Source organism: Labrus bergylta, chromosome 2 (genome assembly GCF_963930695.1).
Source record: "Labrus bergylta chromosome 2, fLabBer1.1, whole genome shotgun sequence".
Classification (NCBI taxonomy): Eukaryota; Metazoa; Chordata; class Actinopteri; order Labriformes; family Labridae; genus Labrus; species Labrus bergylta.
This window is the reverse complement of record NC_089196.1, coordinates 29,516,008-29,523,479: the sequence shown is the minus strand read 5'-3', so window position 1 is coordinate 29,523,479 and position 7,472 is coordinate 29,516,008.

Below are 7,472 nucleotides of genomic sequence, written 5' to 3'. Positions count from 1 at the left end.
TAAACCCATGTAACGCACCAATTTCACCTCGTGTTATGCTAATGAGACGTGGATTTGTTTGAAAGACTATAATATCATCGACATAAGAAACTATCATACTTCCAACATCAGTGAGTCGGATCGCAAATATTACCCACACAAGTATTTACAAGCCTTCTGATCCTGCGACTCCTGCAACAGACATCTGTTTCCCCCCTGAGGTGAACGGACCCTGAAATGGATCCCACTAAGCCAGAAAATGACTCACAGAGCGAGAAAGAACAGGGAGTTCAAACCTCTGACTCACAGACCCTTAATAACCCCTCTTCAACCTCTCATAGTCCACAATGACCCACTTCTGACCCCTGGTATTAGTGCCTTAATAACCCCCATCCAGGCCTGAGTGAGCAGAGACAGAGCTGATGGAAATCTGATATCTCACGCTCCGTTAGCCTCTTATTCACTCAAACACATCATCAAGCTCCGACAAAAAATCCACATTCAGGTGTCATCTGTTAGCAAGCATGCAAACGCTTAACACGTACACATTATGAGTATGAACGCACACAGGGTGATCAGCTGGAGCGGGTTCAGAGCTACTTTTTTCTGTGATGGACTACAGAAAAGTGGAAGGTGGATAAAGACACGGCATGTTTATTTAGCCTATGGTTCATTAAAGTTTTGCCATATGTTGTGAAATTGACCCGACAACCGAGTGCAGAGGACACATTTAAAAACAGGGATTACCACAACGGGAAGTAAAACGCTGACCTGTGTCATGTTTCTGCTGCGCTCTAACCTTTGAGTACACAGAACAACAGCCGTACATCTCCACACCGGGTGGAAAAATGAAATCTCCGCCGCAGGCTACATGGAGTCAAACTCAAACTCAGGACTAATTTACATTTTTTTTTCTCTCATTTTCCAAAATAATTTATCAGAAAGCATCATTTAATATGCGAAACACTGAACTGACATTTACATAAAGTTAGAGAGATGAAGACAGAAACTTAAGCTCGGTAATTAAAAGGGTAGGGTAACTCAAGCTAACTCACGCTAAGCTAACAAGTATGATCTGATACAATTAATAAGGTAGGGTATGATAAGGAGATCATATTCATGATACGATAAGATAAGGATACGATCTTATAGATAGGAAAGGATACGATACAGTACATTAACATCATTACTGTATATATTCATGTTTGAGGCCTGAGTGACGTCAGCCATCTGTTCCTGCAGGGGGCGCTGGAGGCTCATCAGCAGCAGCCGCCATGCTGGAAATCCTGTCTCAGTCTAACTGTCAGTCAACCTAACGACAGGCTGAGAGCTGGAGCTATGAATAACACTTATCGAATCATATTTATTTCTGCTGTAAAAAACGGCTTTTTAGAGGATTTTGTACTTTCGCATTGGGTTCACTTTTCAAGACCGGAGGTTGTCCCTTGGTTGACCTACGCTTTGCTGCGTTATAATTTGTTATGATACATTAGATACCATTCAATACTTTACAATATGATGCAATACCCTACTTCTCCATGATGCAGTACTATCGTGACGAGTGGCTATGATACGATACAAGAGGATAGGATACAAAATAGTACGATGCTTTAGGATTCTGATACCACAAAGCAGAACAACTAACAAATGTAACGTCCTAGTTTGTAGCAGTGTTCTTCTTCATTCCTGTGGCTCTATTGCAGCATCACTGCAGGACTTCCTTCCTGTTGTTTTCTGGCTGTGGTGGATCCTTCATACTGTGCATTCTGTGGATAAATCGTGCCTGACTCAGAAGAAAAATGTTATGTTTCATGCTTTTCCTGAGATTATGAGTTGAGCTGAAATGGAGAAGAAAAAAAATCCTGCTGTGTGTAAAGCGGTCACTCATTGAAGCTATTATTCAACAATAAAAACAAAAACACACACCCTGATTACAGCTCTTCACACCGAGGCTGAACACACAAGAAAACTGTCAACACGCGCTGCACTCACACAGGAAGCCGACATTAAGTCAACACACTGTCATCAAAAGAACCATAACAAGGAGGAAGCCCTCAGACTCACACAGGCACCATGAGCGAGCACATGGAAAAATCTGTCGCTCTCTCACACTTGTTGTGACAGAAACGCTTCATGCAGCACAGTTAGACCTGCAGGTAAGGGGAGCGCCTCGATGCAAACTTTGTTGCAGGATCTTTTCTTGTGACTCTCACACCGTTTTGTAAGTGCTTTTAGGACCATGCACAAAAAGATGGAAGTCATGTCAGCTCCTCAAAACATTTACAGCGCCCCCTACTGAGTGGCTGCAGTACTAGTTCATTAGCGTTTGTGTCTTTAGTGTTTCCTGTTTTATTTTGAAGTTCTCATCTCCAGTGTGTCTCGTCTTGTTTCACTTCCTCCCATGTCTGTTTTCCCTCCCGCTTTAGTTCCACCTGTGTCTTGTTACTCACACCTGATTTTGATAAGCTCCTGTGTATTTGGTTTCAGTGTACCTTCCCTTTTCTAGTCCTTATCTCCTGGTGATTCCGGTGTTTTCTTTCTTGTTTCTCCTTTGATTTGGATTTTGGACTATTGATAGAATTGGTTTTGAACTGATGAAGACGCTGATTTGAGTAAAAATGGGCGGTTTACATTTTTCTCTGAAGATATCTGCTTTTAAGGATTTCTGTCCACAGAGGTTTTAATTTTCAGGAGGCTGCTCGGCCAATTAAACCTCATTTTATAATCAAATCTTGTTCTTCTACTCAACTTAATTTATCTGACACTTATAAAAAAATGTGAATTCATGGGGGGGGGCAGTAGCCTAGCGGTTAGTGCGTGTGTCCCATGTGTGGAGGCGTAGTCCTACAGGTGGGCTCAAGAACAACCTGTGGTTCCTTTCCCACATCTCATTCCCCACTCTCTCTCTCTCTCTCTCTCTCTCAGATTCCCAACTCTATCCACTGTCCTGTCTCTACAAATAAAGGCATACAAAGCCCCAAAATAAGTGTAGCACCAAATTAATAAACTCACACATTAAAATTTCTGAACCAACAGGTGAGCCCACGTTGTAAACCCGTATATACCTCACAAGTATCTCACATTACTTCTTGTATATTCTGATCCATTATTTTTCCATCTGTCTGCATGTCTTCATGTCTAATTCATTTCAGCTCTGTGTGGAGGAGAACATGTTGCCTTTGTTTTTCCACAGCGCAGAAATAAACAAACACGATCCGAAAACTCGACTTCGAGGAAATCCTGAACATTTTCTCCAAACAAGAAATGACTCATCAGCTCAGACGTGCTAATGTTGCATTTCACAGCCAGGGTTAGGGGGACACATGCATTCTTACTATTTTATAATTGTTATTGTTGATAATGGCTCGGCTGAAGTTATCTGTCCTGTGATATAGTTATGTCTACGTCTGATTCTTATTACAACATGTCTGTGCGTGTTTTCAAACCCACAGCCGTAGCAGAAGCCGATTTGTCTTCTGAATCTGGAGACAATTAGCAGCTGGAACAGAAATGCAAATGCCAGAGCGAGTCATAATGTAGATCTAAGGAAGACAGACTTCAGCTAACACACAATGGTGTTTTGAAAGGGAGAGCTGGGAGAGACAGAGAGAGACAGAGCTTTCTCTCTTTTTATCTTCCCCTTTGTCTCTGACCCCACTACCCACATCTGTAGAACAGATTACTATAAGAGTTGGACTGGTGAGATTAACCCATAATAAGACTCCACATTAACACCTCTGTCTGACCGTGTGTGCCTGTCTCTAGAGAGAGAGAGAGAGCCATGTGGTAAAGCAACAACAACACATCTTTTCCAGGGCACGGAGCAGGAGAGAGAGAGAGAGAGAGAGAGAGAGAGAGAGAGAGAGAGTGAGAGAGAGAGTTGAACTTTCTTTGTTTTTACGTCTGGGGTTTTCTTTTTCTCGCCATACCTGAGTCTCGGTCTCACATGCCCTCCTCCTTTACATCTCCCTTTTTTTTCCCCAGAGGGCCCTGAGAGTTTCAGACAAACACGACCCCTTTGGAAGAGTCAGGCCAGGTCGTATTGACTTCCCCCCTGTGTGTGTGTGTGTGTGTGTGAGAGAGAGAGAGAGTTTATGAAGAATTCATGGAGCATGTCTTTGAATGCAATGAAGTGGGATGAAGTAGGGCCATAATGGTTAAAGGCCACGGGACACATGACTCAGGAAATAATCAAACAAGGGAAGAAACTTAAAAGCGGGCAACAAAGAAACAACAGACTTTCAGCACATGCACACGGAGCACCGTCTTTAGGCCACCTTGTACATGCCGCTGGGCGCAACGATACACAAATCGTGACATTCATTTTCTCACACATGCAAAGACACACACACACACTCCTAAGTCTTTTAAAACGGCTTTTATGGATGCCACCTGTCCATATGGGATCTGATAAACACACCCAGGTCAGCTCTGTTTAGCTGAAGGCTCTGTATCTGTTAACACATGGTACCAGCCTGTCCTTTAACTTCCTGCACTCAGCCCTGAACACACACACACACACACACACACACACACACACACACACACACACACACACACACACACACACACTGAGGAGGGGTTTGCCCCTGCGAGTGGTGGAAGTTATCCATCATGTTTCATTCCCTCTCTCTCTCTCTCTCTCCATGGAGCCCCTCACTCTCACCTCATCTCTCCTCATCACATCTGCCAAAACATTTCTCTCACGCTTTGCAGCTCTGACTGGGTTTTTTTTTTTTTCCAAACGTTTCCTCTTGTAAGAGCGTCTTTCGACTTTACTGTATACCGACACTGTGTGGAGTTTTTAGGGTCAGCTCATCCATTTTCCCCTAAATCCCAGGATGACAACCCAGACTTGTTTTTCAACGCGTTCGTGCAGAAAGTCCTCCGTGGGTGGATATCACACGGCTGTGAAGTTTTTTTCAAACAGTCTTTAGTAAAACATGTTTTTAGTAGTAATCATAATGTAATAAAAGTTGTAGAATTTCACAAGCGGGAGAACACTTTCTTTAAACTTTTTTTTAGGAATTTTGTTGGAAAGTTACAGCGCAAGTTTGAAGAATTGGAAATTTATAGCAGAAACGTTAAGAGGCTTTTTTTGAAGAGCTTGACATGATACATATGTGTACCGATTTTCAAATGTCTATGTTAAACCTCTGGAGGGGTGTAAAGGTGTGAAAATTTACATTTTTCAGTGTTTTTGTACGAAAACACCAGGATACAAAATGTTCCACCAGACCTGATGCGTGTGTGAATTCTGCTGAGTTTTCAGGCACGTTCAAGCCGTCCTCCAAGGAGAGGATGTGAGAAGGAGGAGAGAGAGGAGAGGAGGTGAGGAGTAGGAGAGAGAGTAGAGGAGAGGAGGTGAGGAGGAGAGGAGGAGGAGGAGAGAGAGGAGAGGAGGTGAGGAGGAGGAGATAGAGGAGAGGAGGTGAGGAGGAGGAGAGAGAGGAGAGGAGAGGAGGTGAGGAGGAGAGGAGGAGGAGGAGGAGAGAGAGAAGAGGAGGGGAGAGAGGAGAGGAGGTGAGGAGGAGGAGAGAGAGGAGAGGAGGTGAGGAGGAGGAGAGGAGGAGAAGGAGAGAGAGAAGAGGAGGTGAGGAGGAGGAGAGAGAGGAGAGGAGAGGAGGTGAGGAGGAGAGGAGGAGAGGAGGTGAGGAGGAGGTGAGGAGGAGAGGTGAGGAGGAGGAGAGGAGGTGAGGAGGAGAGGAGGAGAGGTGAGGAGGAGGAGAGGAGGTGAGGAGGAGGAGAGAGAGGAGAGGAGGAGAGGAGGAGAGGTGAGGAGGAGGAGAGGAGGTGAGGAGGAGGAGAGAGAGGAGAGGAGGAGAGGAGGAGAGGAGGAGAGGTGAGGAGGAGGAGGGGAAGGAGGAGAGGAGGAGGAGAGAGAGGCCGTGCAGAAGTGCCCGCAAAAATAATAAAGAAAAATAATAATCCTTAGGGGTCCAAGAGGGTCCTCACACCCTGTGCGTGCTCGGGCCCTAATAAAAAGGTTTTCTGTCACAGTGTGATTGGAAGCTTAATCCAAAGAAGACGTTTCACCTCTCCTCTGAAGGCTTCTTCAGTTCTAAACTATCTGGTGGATTTCTATCTTCATCTGAATCCACTCGCCTCAGGATTAAGCTTCGAGTTTACCATGGACGTCACAGTGTGATGTTTCAGAGCAGATTCTCTCTAAGTTGTGGAGTGAACTGAAAACAGACTCACTTCAGTGGAATCATAAATCTAAACCAGCGTGTCAAACAAGTGCAGCTGAATCAGAAAACAGACGTCTTCATTCACTAAGCATCCTCTGGGTCTGTGAACCTGAACGTTTCATAACACAGGCTGACAAAAATCTGGACCAGGGCCGATTTGATAGGATACAAAAAAATGATTTAAGGACACTTCGGATGGTTTTTGAAAACTTTAAGTGAACCCAAAAAAACTAGGATTTGAGTTTTATGCCACAGGATATCTGGACTCAATGTCTGGACTGAATACAAATGTAGGAGAAAAAAAACACATATACTGAAGGCCAAGCATGCAGGGTTCTTTAGAAACATGTCGAAATGACTGAAGCATCGAGGGGAGATATTCTCCACTCCTCCTGTCAGAGGAGAGGAAAACATTCACTCCTAAAGTAACCGCTTCATTAACAAGGCGGTCAGTCCGTTTTGTGGGGTTTGGCTAATAGCTGGAATTTAAATGTTTTAATGTGCTCCGTAAAAAAAGAAAAAAGTCTAACAAGACACAAATGGAAACTATGCCTGCTCTTAGTTTAAGCCAGAAATGTGTCTGAACCACAGCATGGCTGACCTCGTGCTATGAATGTTTGAAGAATGTGTAATATGAAAAGAGACTGTGGAATCACAAGTGTTTTCACTGATTGATCTACACAGCCTAGAGTACAATATTGACTATTACTCTTCTAATATTTTGTCTACAGGTATTTGTTTACGGGCTGAATGTTGCTTTTATTGTATGTTTGCGACACTTCAACTTCAACATTATTGTCCACAAGGGCTTAGAGGCATCGCTACAAATCATAGACTGTAATTCAGATTATTGCTTGATGATATTTGTTAAACATGCAGCTGTCAAATTCACAGCTCACTGGCCTGGTTGAAGATTTAAAAAAAAATCTACAATGTACCAGTCAGTTGGTAGTTGGGGGTCTTTTAAGAGGCGGTGTTACCTGCTGTATAGTAACAATCAACAATGTAGAAAGACAAGCACCATTTCATTTGATGTTAATTATTATCTTATGAGATGGTGAGAAAACTTCGCTGAATATTTAGAATAAAGCATAACATAAAGTTTACAGTCCAAGAGCAAACTGAGTGATGACCGTTACCAAACAAGTGTTTGTGCTGCCATCTAGTGGCTTCAGTGCAGCACAACCATCCCATGAGGTACAGTGTGAACCAAGTGTCTTAAACACATGTTGAAACATGGAAAAACTTTTCTCAGGTGTTTTCTTCTTCTGTCTTGCTGGCACAGGAAAAACAAATTTAAAG